Source organism: Lithobates pipiens, unplaced genomic scaffold, assembly GCF_037356315.1.
Source record: "Lithobates pipiens isolate NorthernLeopardFrog02 unplaced genomic scaffold, aLitPip1_a1.2 Scaffold_16, whole genome shotgun sequence".
In the NCBI taxonomy this organism is placed as follows: Eukaryota; Metazoa; Chordata; class Amphibia; order Anura; family Ranidae; genus Lithobates; species Lithobates pipiens.
Window position 1 is genome coordinate 172,015,704 of NW_027507748.1, and position 21,368 is coordinate 172,037,071.

The window sequence follows — 21,368 nt, forward strand, 5'->3', positions numbered from 1 at the left end:
ACCATCATAGTACATAGGCCCTAATAAATACACTTTATATTCCAGATATGAAAGAAAAAAAATCTGTTGAGTTTACAGAAAAAGACAGATTGAATGTTAATAGTTTATAAGCAATGTTGTTACTATATGTCATTCAGAAATGACACTGGGAGAAGAACATAGCATGATTCACTAGGATATAATTGGTATAATAATAATAATGCATATGTAATTTGCAATACTGGTTAGACATGTGCATTCGTTTTCGTCCGAATGCATTTTCGTCCGAATTTCAGCTATTTTCGTTTTCGTTTTGACAAACGATAACGAAAGCACAAAATCCGAAAAACGAAAGATCCGACATAAATAAATGCTTTATTTTTGTTTTCATTGTTACAACAGTTCGATATAGAATAGGAGATTCGACATGACTCTGACAACAATCTGTGTCTATAGAACCTGTGTTCGAATGTGCCTAACCTTACCTCTATTAGTCCAAGATTATATAGAGAAAATATTCGACAGAGAAAAAAGATTTGACAGAGAGAAAAGATTCTGCAAGATACTGTCCTAAAAAGTGTTTGGGGACCCGGGTCCTGTCCCAGGGGACATGGATCAATGCAAAAAAAAGTTTTAAAAACGGCCGTTTTTTCGGGAGCAGTGATTTTAATAATGATTAAAGTGAAACAATAAAAGTGTAATATTCCTTTAAATTTCGTAGGGGGGGGGTTGTCTATAGTATGCCTGTGAAGGGGCGCATGTTTCCCGTGCTTAGAATTGTCCCTGCACAAAGTGTCATTTATGCAGGAAAAAAAGTCCTTTAAAATCACTCGCAGCTATTATGAATTGTCGGCTCCGTAATACAGAGAACACTCATTGAAAGTCATTGATAAAAAAATAAATAAATAAATTAAAAAAAAAGCGTGGGGGTCCCCCAAATTCAATAACTAGGCCCTTCAGGTCTGGTATGGATATTAAGGGGAACCCTGCCTCAAATTTAAGAAAAAATTTGACGTGGGGTTCCCCCTAAATATCCATAACCAGACCCTTCAGGTCTGGTATGGATATTAAGGGGAACCCCGCGTCAAATATAAAAAAATTGACGTGGGGTTCCCCCTAAAAATCCATACCAGACCCTTTATCCGAGCACGCAACCTGGCAGGCCGCAGGAAAAGAGGGGGGACGAGAGAGCGGCCCCCCCTCCCTCCTGAACCGTACCAGGCTACATGCCCTCAACATTGGGAGGATGCTTTGGGGGTCTGTGACCCCTCAAAGCACCTTGTCCCCATGTTGATGAAGACAAGGGCCTCATCCCCACAACCCTGGCCGGTGGTTGTGGAGGTCTGCGGGCGGGGGGCTTATCAGAATCTGGAAGCCCCCTTTAACAAGGGGACCCCCAGATCCCGCCCCCCCCTGTTTGAAATGGTAAGGGGGTACAAAAGTACCCCTACCATTTCACAAAGAAAGTGTAAAAAATGGTTAAATAAAACAAACACACTTTTGAAAAATTCCTTTATTAAAAATAAAAAAATAAAAAAAAGATTCCAGCGGCGGTAATCCACTCTTGCTATCCAGCGACGGACGGTCATCTCTCCAGCGATGTCTCATCTCATCCAGCGCAGCGAATCCTCCGTCCTTCTTCTGTCTCCGTGGAGGAGACACTGCAAGGATTCCGGCGGCTGACGTTTCTAATATACGGAGGGCGGGGCCACCCGTCACCTGACCCCGCCCCCCTCTGACGCAAGGGGAAACCCGGGGTTCCCTGTGACGTAGGGGTGACCCGCACCCCTCTGATGTAACACAGGCAGGTTTCCGTTACATCAGAGGGGGGCGGGGTCACCCATACGTCACGGGGAACCCCGGGTTTCCCCTTGCATCAGAGGGGGGCGGGGTCAGGTGACGGGTGGCCCCGCCCTCCGTATATAAGAAACGTCATCCGCCGGAATCCTTGCAGTGTCTCCTTCACGGAGACAGAAGGATGGATCGCTGCGTTGGATGAGATGAGACATCGCTGGAGAGATGACCGTCCGTCGCTGGATAGCAAGAGTGGATTACCGCCGCTGGAATCTTTTTTTTATTTTTTTATTTTTAATAAAGGAATTTTTCAAAAGTGTGTTTGTTTTATTTAACCATTTTTTACACTTTCTTTGTGAAATGGTAGGGGTACTTTTGTACCCCCTTACCATTTCAAACAGGGGGGGGGGCAGGATCTGGGGGTCCCCTTGTTAAAAGCGGCTTCCAGATTCTGATAAGCCCCCCGCCCGCAGACCTCCACAACCACCGGCCAGGGTTGTGGGGATGAGGCCCTTGTCTTCATCAACATGGGGACAAGGTGCTTTGAGGGGTCACAGACCCCCAAAGCATCCTCCCAATGTTGAGGGCATGTGGCCTGGTACGGTTCAGGAGGGAGGGGGGCCGCTCTCTCGTCCCCCCCTCTTTTCCTGCGGCCTGCCAGGTTGCGTGCTCGGATAAAGGGTCTGGTATGGATTTTTAGGGGGAACCCCACGTCAATTTTTTTAAAAATTTGAAGCCGGGTTCCCCTTAATATCCATACCAGACCTGAAGGGTCTGGTTATGGATATTTAGGGGGAACCCCACGTCAAATTTTTTCTTAAATTTGAGGCAGGGTTCCCCTTAATATCCATACCAGACCTGAAGGGCCTGGTAATTGAATTTGGGGGGCCCCCACACTTTTTTTTTTTATTTATTTATTTTTTTTTTTTTATCAATGACTTTCAATGAGTGTTCTCTGTATTACGGAGCCGACAATTAATAATAGCTGCGAGTGATTTTAAAGGACTTTTTTTCCTGCATAAATGACACTTTGTGCAGGGACAGTTCTAAGCACGGGAAACATGCACCCCTTCACAGGCATACTATAGACAACCCCTCCCCTACGAAATTTAAAGGAATATTACACTTTTATTGTTTCACTTTAATCATTATTAAAATCACTGCTCCCGAAAAAACGGCCGTTTTTAAAACTTTTTTTTGCATTGATCCATGTCCCCTGGGGCAGGACCCAGGTCCCCAAACACTTTTTAGGACAGTAACTTGCAAATTAGCCTTTAAAATGAGCACTTTAGATTTTGAACGTTGGAGTCCCATAGACTTTAATAGGGTTCTAAAGTATGCTATATACTAGCTCTGTCGAATCTTCTTTATACATTCGACAGACACCATAAGCCTTCAAAGACAGATTCGACCGTGATTCATGTGGATTTTCGGACGAATGCAATTTTTGAACGAAAAACGAAATAAATAAAAACGAATTTCGGGAGTAACTAAATAAATTAAGTTTTCAGACGAAAACGAAATTCCGAAACGAAATATTTTACTCTGCACATGTCTAATACTGGTCCATGAGTTCAGCCATGTGGTTGTTATTTTGATCTCATATTGGTTTTCATTGTTGTAAATAGTAACCATTACAGCTTGTACTTGGTCAAGGCCAAGTTGACGCTTCCCTTACACTTCTTGTCCTATTCCCCTGGGGTTGAAGATATAATGAGCACAAAGTGGCACACATGCCTGCAGGAGTTCTGTATTGGTAGATGTTGTGGCAGATGTGGAGCTGATGCAATTACAGAAGGCAAGCTGACAGATGCATAGTCAGGTGGGCAGAAGTTGGCAACAACTGGGCAGCAGAGGTAAAGAATCAGGAACCAGAAGTCAGAGCCAGGACAAGGTCAGTTACAGGTGAGCAGAGCAGGTACTGGAACAGCAGGCAGGAGGCAATGTCAGATTACAAGCTGGAGGCAGGAATAGGAGTTCAGGAACAAGCATAGTCTTTAAGCTGGGTCAGGATACAGACATACAGTAAGCATGGGATCAGGTCACAGGCAAAGGAGCTGACAACCACTCAGCAATGATCCTGAATCCTGCAATTTCTTTAAATATGCCACTGGATGCCAAACGTGCATGCTTATGTTCATGAGCATGCCAAGGCTCAAGCTCACATGTGTGCGCACATGTATACGTGTAGATGCACCCAAGGCCCTTATTCTGTGCACAGTTCTATGGACCGTTATGCATGCATGCCCATTTTTTTGAGCATAGGTATGAGATCAGTTTTCCTGACAGCTAGATTCATAAAAAGCTAGAGCCCTTCAATATTTGTTCAAATGACCATAATCCTCACAGCTGAAAGAAAAGTGTCACCAGAACAAGGCTAGATAGAAAGTCTTCCAAAGGAGAAACTTGTTATGGTGACAACTTTCTAAGAAACTGTGTAAAAAAGTTTTTCCTTTAGTTTGGAGATACTATCTTTAACTACACATTGGTTCTATGAACATGAAGGAAAATCTCCCCAATAGAATAGAGATGGCAAAAAAGAACAGGGGTTTTAAATCTTCTCTACTCTAGCCAAAACTAAAAAGTTTGGCCTATACTTTAACCGATTGCCAACTGACTAACGTACTAGTATGGCGGCGAAGCAGCCTCCATGTACTGGAGTACCTAGTACATGATCGGTGTGCCCGGGAAGGGGGCGCCATCATGTGCCAGCCAGCTCAGCTGCAGGTTAAGGGCAATGGTTGCCCATCTGTACCCATTGCATGGCTCATTGATTCAGAGAACAGAGGTCTGTGATTGTAAATAGTACAGAGCTCTGCTCACAGACTAAGCAGGGAAACAAAAACAAGATCCTAGCACTTTTAAACTTAAAACCTGCCACTCTCTCCAATCGCCAATTCAAACTCCTATCACAGATCACTACAGCCGTGAAACAAACAATTACCAAAGCTTAGAAATCCCTTCCTTAATAATGACTGAAACTAAAGATAGAGTCAATCAAGCAATGATCCATGCCAAAAGAGAGGCTGTAACCCAAGATAAAATATCCAACTTTGAGAATATATAGAATCCCTGGGTGACTCACTTTTTGCCTTCCAATTTTGATGTTTCTCTACTAAGACCTTGGTAATCTTGATTTATACTTCCATTCTCTGTATTCATGGTATGTGTTTATTACCATGTACTACCCCGGGGACCCCTACTACCTCTCATTTATTTCTTCCCTATCTATTTTTTTTCCTACCTAAGATTACCTTTACTTTTATATTTTTTTTTCTTGTATCTTCTTTCTCTCTTCTACTTTTTCCCCACTATTCTCTCTCTCCTATTTCAATTTACTCTTTATATAGTTCTGATAGCAGATCTTTTATTTCCTTGGTTATCATTATACCAATTGTACATAGTTCCATATGCTAAAATTGTTTTAAGTAAACTACTTTTAGTTTATGTTGGAACTACAACTCAATATTATTACCATATATGCAATCTTTTCTTTTGCTGCCATCATATGTACTTATGTATACGGATTCTTAAAATTCAATAAACAAATTTGACAAGGAAAAAAAAAACAAGATCCTTAGTAAAAGCAGCATATATCACACACATTACACATAGTTAGGCACACATTTAACTACTTCCTACTCAGTGTCATTAGTACACTGACATATTATTAGCACTGATCACTGTATTCATGTCACTGGTGATGTCATTGGCAGTTAGTCAGTTCCCTCCAGTGTCAGCTAGTGTTAGATGGTCTGCCACACTTTCACAGTCCTGTTATAAGTCTATGATCAATTTTGGCCAAAATGTATGACAAAATTAGATTTTTTTTTATTGGATATGTTTTATAGCAAATAATAAAAATATATATTTTTTGGTATCTTTTGTTTATATCACAAAAAAGTGGTGTTCAAATACACCCAAAAGAAAGCTCTATTTGTGTGAAAAAAAATTATATAAATTTTGTTTGTTTACAATGTTTCATGATTGGGCAATTGTCAGTTAAAGTAGCGCAGTGCCAAATAGAAAAAAAATGTCCTGGTCATGAAGGTGGTAGTCTTTCAGAGGTCAAGTAGTTAAATTAGACTAACATTCCCCCTCTTTCTTGTGCTTGACACCCACTAACAAACTCTTTTGGTGGTATTAACAGAAACTGGGGAAAAACTTTTGTTCATCTACAAACTTATATTTGTATGTGATCATGGGGATGTCATGGTTTTCAGTCCAAGATTTCCTTTTACCACATACTGGTTGTGGTAATAGGGAAACATATTTTCATTCCTGAAAACACTGGTATATACTATTTAGAGTTTATATGGGATTTGAAAGACAGGTTTATATCTATATACCATGACTCACTAGTGGTTCTCCTAAAATATTACTCAATCAATCACATATTGCTATTATTACTGCTGCAGATAGTGACTTAATTGGGTATGGTGTAAAGTATACTATTGCAAATGCATTTGCATTGAATTTCAGTTGCATTCCTCTTAAAGCCTATTTCTAACAATAATCACATATTCAATGCAAATTCGAATTCCTATTCCTATTTTATTTCTCTATATTTACTTCTTATTGTATTAGTAGGCCTTTGGAAGTATTGTTCTACTAATTAGTAATGAAACACAAGTCATGTAACCATAGTAACACACATTATTACGCATAAGAGGTGTAAACTGGATTTCTGCTAATAAATAATGTGAAAATATGCATTTTTGGATAGCCATCATAAGAGGAATATTAATATAAATAGCAGAGTTATATGACAGAAAAGACAGGGGTAAAAATGGCTCAGGTAACCTTGGAAACACAGAGAATTAATTAGGTATAGTTTTAGGCATTTTGCTTTAGGAGTAAAAATATGCAGGCTTTGTATTTATTGGTGACAACTATATGAGGGTTTCATCTATACAGTATGTGCTCTGACTATTGCAAAGTACATCATTATCATCTCAAAATAATAGTTTATAACATTTATCCAGATGAGCAAATTGTTCTAGCGTGGTAACATAGAACACGTACGATGGGCCAGTAGCGAATAGCTTTTGTCTCGTAATTTATTCTGAGCATGCGTGGCACTTTGTCCATCGGAATTGTCTACACACAATCGGAATTTAAACAATCGGATTTTGTTGTTGGAAAATGTTAGATACTGCTCTCAAACTTTATGTGTTGGAAATTCCGACGGAAAAAGTCCGATAGAGCCCACACACAATCACATTTTCCGACAATAAGATCCGATCGCACATTTTCCGTTGGAAAGTCCGACCATGTGTACATGGCATTACTCACACTTTTCCTATACTGTTTAAGACTGCTCCTTGCTGGGGTGTGGGAATTTATTTAAATTCCACAACACTTTCCTTTTAGACTTTAGATGTCCAGTGCCATGCTTGTCCAACATGCTCCTTGTGGATGATTTGGGGGTGTCCCACATAGGGTTGCCACATCATCCTTTTAATCCAGGACACATCCAGGACACATATGAATTACACAGGTTCTGAGGCTAAGGCACCACATGAGTTTAATTGTGACCTTAATCAGCCACAGAACCTGTATGTGTCCTGGATTAAAGGGATAATGTGGCAACTCTAGTCCCACAATGCCTTGTGCTCCCTTAGTCAAATCTGTACATGCTGACAGGATTTTACCAGCTTTGAGTCCATGGGGAGTACATATTCCATATTTTTTTTTTTTTTTTAACAAATGCTTGCATTCATGTGTCTTTAAGGGCAACATAAAAGCATAGCATCTTATATAAGCATTTCATTTTTATCTTTTATTTGTATCTTTTATTTCCATATCAGGACATTTCTATGTAAACCTAGCATCAGAAACATTTGCTGCCTCTAAAATCATATTCAGGAAATATTAATAAACTAATTATAATCCCTTTGGTGTTCTTATATAAAATGTCTAAATTTAGCATTACCTGAAAAATAAAAACCTTTGTTTCTCCCAGAATGAAAGACTGTCTATTTTGAATGCTGCCACCTGAGACTAAGAATTTTTCATGATGGACAATAAATATCCAATGCATGGAATGTAGAGATACGCAATAAATCAACATTAAAGAATGAAAATATTTTCAGATAAAATGAAAGTTGTGTTAAAAGTACCAGTGAATCATATAAAATCAAGGTCTCTGAGCTTTCAAACATCTCGGGAATTTCTGGGAATATTCTGTAACAAAATGCTGCACAACCTAATGGACCGTATAACAACATATGTACAAAAAGGAATGGCTGTCAGTGTTGTTATTTCATGTGTGTTTAGTCAGAAAAAAAAGCTAGATGGTTTAGGAATCATAAGTTCCTAGTTTCTGAATATATTCTTTATATATTGATGCTTATAATTTTTGTATAGTTAATTTGTAAAATAATTAGGCAGATTTCCTTCACTGTTACTTTAGTGTTTTATGACGCATTGACAGACATAAAAAAAATTAGAGAATTTCCACTTACTGTTATCAATGATCCCCATAAACATCCAACCAACCCAAACTTTGCTAGTTACCAATTCACTTGAGCAGAATGGATTTTATGGCAGATTTACAGAAACACTATTCTTCATGGACTGGATCTCTTGATACCTATACAGGCAAATTAATGATAAAGCAAATATTGAGGTGATTGCTCATCTGCAAGGCCAAGTACACCGGATAACATGAATCACTCATTTAGAACCATTTGACTCTCAGCCTAGTATAAAATGCTCTGGAGGAAAATGTTTAGGGACTGCTGTATCAAAACAGATGCTGCCGTCTTCATTCCCTTTAATACAATAAATGCTGTACTAACTGCATATATGTACAGAGGCATTTGGCTTCATTCATTTTTCATATAGCAAATGCAAGACAGCCTTTAACAGACTCTGCTAAGAGCTCCCATTTGGTAATTTTTGTGTCTCAGTTGCATTTCTCTAGAGAGTCTTTGGAGATGTTACCTGGAAATTGGATTATTAAACTGTGGAGGGTACTATCCTTGAAAAAAATCATGTAGCTGTAATGTTGTTTGTCTATGTGTTTCCCTTTTTTTAACAAAGATAAAAAATAGTATTTTTCAGAAACTTTTAACTGTATTTTCTTTACTTTTAAATTCAATAAAAAGGTTTACCTATGCAAACCTGGAACGTCCTTAGTTTGTGATTTTATTCCCTTTATGTTTGACTTATTAGCCTTTGCCCTGCAGGGCAATATTTTGTTTATTATAACATAAAACCTCCATAAAAACAAAAGTATTAAAATTGTTGTAAAGTCAAAAGTTATTTTTTATCTTAATGGATTACCTGCATTAACTGGTTGCTGCCTAGCCACAATACATAGCAGGGCAGCACGGGTAGACTGGATCACATAAATGTATATGATCCAGCCAAGGTTCATAAAGAATGCCCCCTGATGAGTGCAGGAAACCACTCTCGCAACCTCTGTGTCCACTGGATACAGCTGATTTCAGCTATGCAATCACATGATCACAATATCAACCAAGCTGTTATGAATCAATTTCATTGTGATTCCTATAGTAATATTGTGATTGGCCCACAGCTATCGCATGGTACCTGGGCAAATCACAGCCCCCCATACCATGTGATATCTGTATGCCAATCACTGCACACAATAGTAATCACACCTGTTATGAATATAACCCGTTCATCACAGTTCAACACAATGCTGCTATAGTGATTAACACAGTAAAAGGAATCAAAGTGTAAAGGAAGAAAAATCCCTGCATAGGACAGCATCAGTATGGTAACACTGAACTACTCTAAAGAAAATATGTAAAAAAATGGTAAAAAATGTTAAAGCATTGGAATAAAACTTTTTTTTTAACATGTTGTCACTAGTCAGTATCCCTGAACACCACCACACCAGCCATATGTTGATGCTGTACAGCACTGGTGACAGTATGTAAAATTATTTTTTCCAGTATTTCCAAAAATTGGAACAAAAAATGAAATGACAACTTCACCATGACAAATTTACCATGCCCATTGCCTCTTATTAAATACCTCAGACAGACTGTTATTACATCAGGATTGATCAGTTTTCAAACCTACATATATATATAGTTTGTAGACACTTTATTAACTCAAACCAATTAACATACACTTATTGATATTTTGTTTACCAAAGATATGTAGCGGAATACATTTTGGCCTAAATGTAAGAAGAAATTAGAAGATATGTTTTACAACAGAAAGCCAAAAATTAAATATTTTTTTCCGAAATATTCAGTCTTTTTTGTTTATATAGCAAGAAATACAAATCCCAGAGGTGATCAAATATAACAAAAAAAAAGTAATATATATTGTGAAAGATATCATGGCACGCTTTAAAATTGCACCCGCTCGTAGAATGGCAACAAAATTATTATACCCTAGGCGATCATGGTGATACCTCACATGTGGCGTTTGAACACTGTTTTAATATGCGGGCACTACTCACATATGCGTTTGCTTCTGCACGTGAGTTCATCGTAAGGGTCGGTTCACACAGGGGCGACCCGTCAGGCGACTTAGCCGCCTGACAAGTCGCGTCCCGCTCTATGCAATGGAACCGTTCTAATCGGAGCGACTCAAGTCGCTCCGACTTAGAAAAAGGTTCCTGTACGACTTTTGGGGCGACTTGCATTGACTTCTATACAGAAGTCATTTCACAAGTCGCCGCTAAAGTCGGATCCCGGTCGCCTGAGGCAGTCGCGCTGCAAGTCGTGCTGCCTCAGTGTGAACGGGCTCTGATGGGGCACGTTTAAAAATGTTTTTTTTATTTTTATTTATTTTACCTTTTATTTTTTATTTTTACACTGTTTTAAAAAAAAAATTAAACATCCTTGTAATGTTCATTTGAACTTTCAGTCCAACTTCGGGTGCGATTTGAAAGACATCTGTGAGGGTTCATGCACAGATGTCTATTGAAATTGCCCCCAAAGTCACCAAAAGTAATGCAGGAACTATTCGACATTGCACCAATTGGGACGCTCCTTTTGCCAGCAATAGGATTTGATCTGACATGCGATTTGACCTGTCAAATCACATGTCAAATTGCGCCGATGTGAACAGGGGCTAAAGGGAAATTGCAATATGTGTTCAAAAAGTGAAAATAGTACATGTATAAGTTTACTTCTGGTTTATATTTGTGCATAAAATATGCCAAAACATCAATAAACACTTAATTACCAACATATATAGAAAAAATAGGAGTATATAAAAGAGAAAATGTCATTAATAGTTCAGAGGATTGAGGGTATTAAAATGTTGATTAATGAAGCTGCCAATATGGCATGCTTGCCTTTAGCCTTTTTCATACAGTGAAAACAATTTCACTTTTAGAAAGCTGCCATTTAAGATTGATATTATATTGATTTGTCTCTCTAGGAAGGCATTTTAAAGCATAGTATGGAGTAAATGTAAAGTGAATGTCGATGGGAATAAAACAAAATCATATCTGTTTGTGATTTTTCAGAAAGCTTACATTCATTTACAAATGTATTTTTTTTTTTAGAAAATAAAAGCTATTCTCACAGTACAAATTAAGAACTGGGGTTATAGAGTTCAAGGCCTTGTCCAGTGGTCATAATGGTCACAACACATGTTCCTATAGAATGACTCACCCTCGATTTTCTTGACTGTAAGCCATAGCCGCAATACAAAGATGTTTGAAAAATGGCATGGGGGAGGCTGGGATCTGGGGATCTCCTTGTTAAAGGGGGCTTCCAGATTCTGATAAGCCCCCCACCCACATACCCCCACAACCACTGGGCAAGGGTTGTGGGGATGAGGCCCTTGTCCCCATCAACATGGGACAAGGTGCTTTGCTAGACTACTTCAAAGCACCCTCCCCATGTTGAGAGCATGTGGTCTGGTGCAGTTCAGGAGGGGGGCCCTCTTTTCCTGCAGCCTGCCAGGTTGCATGCTCGCATAAGAATCTAGTATGTATTTTGGGGGGACCCCTAAACCTTTTTTTTAAATTGTGTTGCAGGGTTCCCCTTAAAATATGGATTTTGGGGGGACCCCATGCCATTTTTTTAAAATTTTGGTTTGGGGTTCCACTTAATATTAATATTTTTTCAATGAGTTTTATCTATATTGCCGAGACCTGACAATTCATTTGACTTTTGAAATGTCATTTTGCTGTGCTACTGTTCTAAACACAGGAAAAATGTGCCACTTTAAAGGCATACTATAGACACCTCTAGGGGCATGATATTTAAAGGAATTTTTATTGTTTCAGTTTAAGCATTATTAAAATCACTGCTCCCGAAAAAACAGACATTTTTAAAACTCGTTTTGCATTGATACATGACCTCTGAGGCAGGATCCCGGTCCCCAAACACTTTTTATGAAAATAACTTGTATATAAGGCTTTAAAATGAGCACTTTTGATTTTTCATGTTCGTGTCCCATAGAATTTAACGGTGTTCGCATGTTCTTCGAAATTTTTTGCCTGTTCACATGTTCTGGTGCGAACCAAACTGGGGGGGTGTTCGGCTCATCCTTAGTAAACACATTAAATTGTTAAAATGCTAACTATAGTGGTTAACAAAATGTTTCCATAATGCAAGTCTTTCAATGGATAAGGTCAATACATAAACCAGAGTTCATTTAAAGAAACATTTTAGTTGATTTTAAAAAATGACAACGCTTCTAACTTTTTGATTCTCTAAATTGTTTATTGTTATGTTATTTATGGAAAATGAAGAGAGAGAAATGTTTTCTCTATACACCGTACAAAAAAAAATACATTTTGCTGTAAATCCACTGTATAAACATGTTTGCTAATCCTTTAATCTACTTCAATTGACTTAAACTGTGAAAAATGTTAATCAGAGAACCATCCAATATATCTGATGAAGCAAAAAATGATTCATCAATGGCTATTTGTTTACTGCCACAATTCATTTGGGTTCATGTTGATATGGTGATTGATTATTATGTGACAAAATGCACTTTTTCTTTTAAAAAAATGTCAAGTTAGGATAGTGTATTCCTATGTCAAGCTTTTGTTTTGCTAAAACACTGTATTTTAACTATTTCCTATTTCAGCTCTCATGCCTGTTTACCCCTTATAAACATGAGTCATTTTTTAAATTTCCACTATATACATGTGTGTATACACACATATACACCTGTTTATTTGGTGATAGTGATGTCATCGCTTCAAATAACAAAGTAATATGTACATTATTTAATGGGGAGGGGGCGATATGGGGGGAAAGTAGATTCTAAACTAGACTTAATAAAAATCGTTGATGTTATTTTTATGAAATATATAGACACAGATGCATTTTTTTTCTATTTTGACCAGTTTTAGTTATAAAAAGGAATCGTTTTACTGTGAATAAAAAGCATGCATTTGATTTTATAACTTGTCCCATGGTACAGAGCATGGCACAGTTATTTGCAATTTAATTTATTTTTATTTTTTTCATTTGGCACATTTTCTTCTTGTATGAAAATGGAAATCATAACTAACAAAAAGAATGACTGCAAAAAATAATAATAAAAAAATCATCAGAAAAATAATACATAATAGCTAAAATAGAATAGCAGGGATAAGTTATTTAGGGCTAATTGGGGTTAACTAAAGCTTAATGAGAGGCTAAATATAAATACATTTAAAAAATATTGAGATTTCTTTAACTGATGACATATGCAGATCAAAGGTCACGCCTTTTATCAACATAGAAAACAAACCAGATATCTACTGAGAAGACCTACTTAAAAATGCTCTTATTGCTATTCATCCCCATCTATCCCACACATATTGCCCCTTCACACCCCTTCAAGGAACAAAATCAACAAGGTTATAAATAACCGGGCAGAGATTCTAACTCTGCTTTAATTTATCTAAAGCTCAACCACTTGACCTCTGGAAGGTTTTACACCTTTCAAGACCAGGGCATTGTTTTGCCATTCAGCACTGTGTTTCTTTAACTGGCAATTGCTTGGTCATGGGACACTGTTCCCAAATTAAATTGATATTACGAATATAACTTTCTTTTGGCAATATTTAAACACCAGTTTTTTTTTTATGTTTTGTTATAGAAATTAAACTGAAATTAACATTTTGAAAAAATAACACTTTTTTCTTAGTTTCTGTTATAAAGTTTTGCAAACAAAAAGTTAGGGATGTACCGATACCCTTTTTGTACCGGTGAGTACACATACTGATACTTTTGGTCAGGTACTCACTGATACCAAGTACCGATACCTTTGCAGTCCCATTTGAGCTCATACAAAATGAATGGGCTTAAACTGCACTGCAACAAATCGCATACAATTTGAACAGGAATGCAGTGCGATTTCTATTTGAATCGCATGCCGTTTCCTGCACCGCTCCTGAGTGAACCCAGGCTGAAGTCACTATGACAAGCCTGGGTTCACACAGGAACGGTGCGGGAATCTACATGTAATTCCAACATGTGAATACAAGTAGCCATGCAAATACTCGGTATCAGCATTGATATCAGTATAGGTGCAACCCTACAAAAAATCTTTCATCTTAAAGTGGTTGTAAACCCTTACAATCCACTTTTTGCTACAGGTAAGCCTATAATAAGGCATACATGTAGATACCCCAGATATCTCCTAAACCTGTATGGTTTAGGAGATATCCCCCATATCAGTACAGTGGTGTGAAAAAGTGTTTGCCCCCTTCCTCATTTCCTGTTCCTTTGCATGTTTGTCACACTTAAGTGTTTCGGAACATCAAACCAATTTAAACAATAGTCAAGGACAACACAAGTAAACACAAAATGCAATTTGTAAATAAAGGTGTTTATTATTAAAGGTGAAAAAAAATCCAAACCATCATGGCCCTGTGTGAAAAAGTGATTGCCCCCTAAACCTAATAACTGGTTGGGCCACCCTTAGCAGCAACAACTGCAACCAAGCGTTTGCGATAACGTGCAATGAGGCTTTTACAGCGTCCTGGAGGAATTTTGGCCCACTCATCTTTGCAGAATTGTCCTAATTCAGTTACATTAGAGGGTTTTCGAGCATGAACGGCCTTTTTAAGGTCATACCACAACATCTCAATAGGATTCAGGTCAGGACTTTGGCTAGGCCACTCCAAAGTCTTCATTTTGTTTTTCTTCAGCCATTCGGTGGTGGACTTGCTGGTGTGTTTAGGATCATTGTCCTGCTGCAGAACCCAAGTTCGTTTCAGCTTGAGTACACGAACAGATGGTCGGACATTCTCCTTCAGGATCTCTTGGTAGACAGCAGAATTCATAGTTCCTTTTATCACGGCTTCTCAAGTCTTCCAGGTCCTGAAGCAGCAAAACAGCCCCAGACCATCACACTACCACCACCATATTTTACTGTTGGTATAATGTTCTTTTTATGAAATGCAGTGTTCCTTCTACGCCAGATATACTTGGACACACACCTTCCAAAAAGTTCCACTTTTGTCTCATCGGTCCACAGAATGTTGTCCCAAAAGTCTTGGGGATCATCAAGATGTGTTGTGGAGAAATTGAGACGAGCTTTGATGTTCTTTTTGCTCAGCAGTGGTTTTCTCCTTGGAACTCTGCCATGCAGGCCATTTTTGCCCAGTCTTTTCCTGATGGTGGAGGCATGAACGCTGACCTTAACTGAGGCAAGTGAGGCCTGCAGTTCCTTGGACGTTGTTGTGGGGTCTTTTGTGACCTCTTGGATGAGTCGTCGCTGCGCTCTTGGGGTAATTTTGGGCGGCCGGCCACTCCTGGGAAGGTTCACCACTGTTCCATGTCTTCGCCATTTGTGGATAATGGCTCTCACTGTGGTTCGCTGGATTCCCAAAGCTTTGGAAATGGCTTTATAACCCTTTCCAGACTGATAGATCTCAATTACTTTCTTTCTCAATTGTTCCTGAATTTCTTTGGGTCTCGGCATGATGTGTAGCTTTTAAGGATCTTCTGGTGGACCTTACTGTGTCAAGCAGCTCCTATTTAAGTGATGCCTTGATTGTGAACAGGTGTGGCAATAATCAGGCCTGGGTGTGGCTATAGAAATTGAACTCAGGTGTGGACAACCACAGTTATAGTATGTTTTAACAAGGGGGGCAATCACTTTTTCACACAGGGCCATGATGGTTTGGATTTTTTTTCACCTTTAATAATAAACACCTTCATTTACAAATTGCATTTTGTGTTTACTTGTGTTGTCCTTGACTATTGTTTAAATTGGTTTGATGTTCCGAAACACTTAAGTGTGACAAACATGCAAAGGAACAGGAAATGAGGAAGGGGGCAAACACTTTTTCACACCACTGTATGTGCCAACATCATAGGCACATGCGCACTGAGGCAATGACACGTTCGTGCTGTTGCTTCAGCTAGTGTGCCATCACTAGCAGCTCCCACGTGCAGCTCCAGCCAATCACAGCATCAGAGCCGGAGATACCCCAAAGTAACTCTGAGAGTGATGTCGCCGGCTTAAGTTGTGTACTGGGACCACTATGCTATGCATACTAGCTCATTATGCCTTTGTCTTGCAGTTTTTTGTGGGTATACAACCACTTTAAAGAGGTTGTAAACCTCCATGTACACTTTTTATCGATAGGTAAGCCTAGAATAGGTTTAGGAGATATTTACTGTAAACTGCACCAATGATGTAATTGGTGCATGCGCTCTGAAGAAACAGCCATCTGTGTAATTTCTTCAGATGTCAGTGCCGTGACAGTGCTCCTGCGTGCAAGCGTGGGAGTGACGTCACGTGGCTCCAGACTGTCACACAGCCAGAGTTTGTGGCCCTGGAAGGAATACAGGCAAAGATGAATGTGGCCTGCAGCGGGGACAATGCGGACTTCATTTGCAGGTAAGTGTCACATAATATGCTAGCATGCCATGCGTACTAGAACATTATGCCTTTACTTTGCAGGGAAAGAAAAAAAAAGAAAATCGTTCAGAGTTTACTTCCTCTTTAAATTGAGGTCAAAATGTAGTCTACTACATTTCTTTGGTAAACATAAGTCAAATCAGTGTATATTAGACTGTGTGAAAGTTGTACAGTCGAAAAACTATGGTACATATATTTGAAAATTGATCAATTCTTATGTACTGGCCTACTATGTAATTTCTCGAGGCCCAAAAATGCCAGGACAGTTTGGAAAGTAAACAGTTCAAGCTTTTTAGTTAGAGGGATGGTGAGTTTTTAGAAGAAGAAGAAAAAAAGAAGAAATTGAATACATTTTTTTGTTTTTTTCCAATTATTTTGTACTGTAACCTGTGCAGTATAGCACTAATATATGACTGGTATGGCAGGGACCAGGGATATTGTCTGCTGTGGCTATGTAAAAAAAAATGAGGGTCAATGTCTTTTGTTGTGTGCTTGCATGTGCATGTGAATTCATAGAGGTTAAAAGAGTGAAGCAGGGTGCAGGATATCTTCTTCATAAAATGAACATGCTCTGTTATAGGTTGACAACAACTTTGTTCTAATTCTGCTCCTGTAATTCTGTCAAATGTGCTCCTTGTTGTCTCTTCAAGTGGCTGTATCCACACATATTGTGCAGGTAATTTCCTCTATCATCGCCATCAGGAAACCAGTCCAGAATGATGATTTGCAGACCATAGTGGTACAAGTACACATAGAGAGCAATTTTACACACTGCACTGTAAAACACCTGCCATGGCAAGAACACACAAAAAACATTTGTATTCTGTGTCCCATTTACACGGCAACACAGCCCGGAGCACACTGTACAGAATTGTATGACACTGTAAAGCAGCGCAGCCAGAAAGGATGTAGCTAAAAAAGGGCGGAGGAAATCATGAGCACTGAGAAAGATGAATGCAGTATGTTATTAATAGACCAATGGCAATTGTTTGTGATACCTAGTGCTTTACCAAACTAAAGTCATCCACTTAGGCCTCATTCACACCTACAGTATCAAACCTGTGTTTTTATGCACATTTTTGCACATTTTCCAAACATATATACATGGAGGTAATGATTTCTCAATGGTATCAGTCAGACTCCCAGTGCATATTTTTATGTTAAACACCCCGTAATTGTAAAAAGTGACAATGATGACAATAAATGATTAATTTGTTTTGGGATATGATTTACTTTTAAAAGTATTTGTTTCAGTTCTTTCGCCGTTTGTATTCTCAGGCTGGCTAGTGCGACTGCACCACTGTGTCCGGGGAGACTGATTGTTTAGCTTCTTCTTGCTATGGCATTCATTATTTATGAGCGGGTTGGCCACATGGCTCTTATCCCTCTAAACAAGTACCACCAACAGACGTAAGGCGTGCGGGGAAGAAGTCATGAATGACGTCACCCGTGGCCATCTTTGTTGTTTGAATGCTGTTTTCTAGATATTCCAGTTCGCTTGCACTTGACTTAAGTGCTTTGTATGTAACTGAATTTGAATCCATTTTTAAATAAACTGTCAATACGAAGAGTACTAGAGCCTCTAATTTCTTTTATTTATGGCCTGTGGAATATTCATTTTGTGACATCAGATCATTGGAGGTCTGTGTTTCAGGAGAAGGAAAATGCTGAGTGACCTTTTTAGGTCGGACACATGAGGTAAGAGGCTTGAGTTGTCTGTAGTGGATGGACTGGACTCACCTACAACACTGTCTATCTGACATCAAGCACCTATTTCAGGAAAGTTGTCTTTTACTATATTGGATTGTGTTCATGGACATTTGGATACTAGTCTTATGTTGTGCTGCACTGATATTTTAATTTGCTTATCAGTCAGACTGGATGTTTACTTGCATTTAGTGCCATTCAGTAAAGCTATTTTAGGGAAAAAAATCTAATTCTATGCATCAAGAAGGTGATTAGAAACTTTAATGCCCCATATACACGATCACAAATTCTGTCAGAAAAAACTTGTATGGTTTTTCCGACGGGATTCCGCTCACACGGTCACACAAAGATTCTCTGAACTTTTGACCATCAAGAATGCGGGGACATACAAGACAAGAAAATTAAGTTCAATGCTTCTGAGCATGCGTCAAATAGTTTCCAAACATTTTTTGTGCGTCTGTATTGCATACAGACAAACGCATTTTCAGATAGGAACTTTTTCCGACCGAAAAATAGAAAACCTGCTCTCAATCATTTTCTGGCTGGAATTCTGTTAGCAAAAGTCCGATGGAGCATACACATGGTTGGAATTTCTAACCAAAAGCTCACATCCGACTTTTGCTGGCAGAATTTCTGATTGTGTGTATGGGGCATAAGTGTGGCTATACTAAAGTAAATGTATGTAAACATGGCTAAAAGTGGCTTTAAACCAGGAACTTCTAAACACAGCAAAATATGATCTGAGAAGCATAAAAGTTGTTTATTCTTCCCAGAAAAGCTAAACACAGGAGTGCAACTATGATTGAAGTCCTAAGGGACTACATGTACTTCAACAGACTGCATTGCAAACTGACTGCATGTAGGTACACATACTGTCACACCTACCTGGTAGGAGACTGAAATGATGAGGTCAACCTCTCTTGTATCTCCAGCCCAGGCCCCACAGATGGTGCCAAGGGATAGGAGGAACACGAGTGCCTGTAGGTGTTGATTGCAGAGCTGGTGGCAGGAGTTGTAGACTCAGTGATTCAGGCATAACAACAGGTCAGGAACTGTGTTGATGTTGGGTAGATCAGCTGAGGTTAAAGGGGCACTCCACCAGTCTTTCAGGTTCAGAATACGTGCCTTGCTGGGGTTCCCCACAGTCTTGAGACAAGAGAACACTTTGTTTCCTGGAGTTGGGATAAAGGGCAGCCAGAACAGGCATCTGGAGGTAGTATGAAGCCAAACAGGAGAAAGCATATTCAAAAGGATAGCCGGAAATAGCAGTGAGCGGGCAGCAGGGTACCAAGGCATGAGACAGGAGCAAGGCCAGGAGTAAGCCAACATCAAGAACCGAAGATCCAAAGCATAAAAATAATCCAAGGGCAGATCAGCAATGAATATCAAGCAGGATTCAAGCAAGGCACAAGGAAACAGCTGAAGAACAATCAGCGCTGAGCAGGAGTCAGAGCACCCCTTAAGAAGTCCTTCTGGTGGACATGCTCCTGCAAGTGAACGCATTCTTTCATGCATGCACATTGGCACACTTGCAAATATTTGTTTGCCTGTGCACCATTCTATTAGCCATAGTGTGTGTGTGCGCACATGCGTGTGCCCGACGTGTCCTAGCAGTTCTCTTACACTTACCTTGTGCAGCTAGCAAGTCTCACCAAGAACTAAACTCATTAACCAGTGTGCGGAGGTCCCAATAAATGATAATCTATCAGGTAGTACTAGTATTAAATTCTCCTCCTCACAGAATGCAAGTTTGGAAAGCACTCTTATCAATTAAGAATGTGTTGTCTTTACATTCCAATTCGTGAGCTATTATAGGATAAGGCAAATCAAACTTTACACTACATTGTTTTGTTTTGCTGCTTCTTTTTTGTCTTCTAATCAGTGCTGTGGGATCACTCAAATTTGGACAAGAGCTAGAATTACACAGAAGTACTTCAGGCAAGAGATGAACAGGTCAACAGTACATTGCCAGCTGCTGTGCACCAAATATACTATTTACAGGAAGGAACAAACATAGCAATGCCGGAGTCTAAATTAAACGTGAAAGAAACAAACAAAAAGGACAAGAAAAATACATGCACGCATACATCCATACATTTGAACAGTAATCTAATATGACTGTTCGTTTTTCCATTCTTCAACCTGCGTGCATGTTTTTCTTGCTGATTCCACCTGATGAAATATTTGTTCAGGCTAGCTAAGTAAATAAAAAAAAGTATATATTTCTTTGCAGTATATTCTGGTGTGGGAAGTGCAGTATCCCTTGCACCCTAAACTATGTTCTCACTTGAGTGGGCAAAACGTAAAAAATGAAAAAGCCAAAGTGGACCTTCAGAATGAAACAGGGATGTGGGTGGAAATTCTCAAAGGAGTCTTAGCCCAAAAGAGTTTGGGTTTTGTTATTGAACCAGAGTTGGCACAATCCCTCTGATGAAGCCTTGTAGATTGGAGAAACATGTAAGAACAACTGTTTAAGGACATTTTTCAGTCTGGTTCAAGTAACGTCCACTCTATATACTGTATAATAAAGATGAATTATTAATGTTCAGATAGAAACACTCAGAAATGATATACTGTATAATAAAGAAGAAGTATCAATGTTCAGATAGAAAGTGAAGAACTAACTATAGAGGAATTAGAAAAGAGTGACATGGTAGTGGCAATGAAATGGTAAATTATGCCTACTAAAAAATTGTGGATATTTGCAAATTTGAATAAAGGAAAAATAAAAGTTATATTTTAATATGAATGTCCAGTGGAGTAGGATGGGAAGGTTTTATTGAAGCAAGTCATTATACCATATTTTGACCCCGCCCACCCATTAGAGAGAGTTTTTTTTTTCCTGTTCTGCTATGGGAAATAGGCATTAATGATTAGAGTAATGTTATAAGTAAGCTTGTATTAATTTCTCATGGTATGAATATTTTCATGTGTAACTTTACCTTTAGCTAAAATTTCCAAGAGAGACAAAAAAGTAAATAGTTATAGTATACAGACTGCTGAAGTAGAAATAACTCTTATTGCACTGCCTGGCTTGCATAGCATCAAGTAGTATTTTGATCCAAAAT

General features: G+C 38.8%; 1 protein-coding gene across 1 annotated transcript in view; it reads left to right on the forward strand.

Moving 5' to 3' along the window:
• IL1RAPL1 (interleukin 1 receptor accessory protein like 1) overlaps window positions 1-21,368 on the forward strand; it is a 1,840,350-nt gene that overhangs the window by 125,024 nt on the left and 1,693,958 nt on the right. The window lies entirely within an intron of this gene.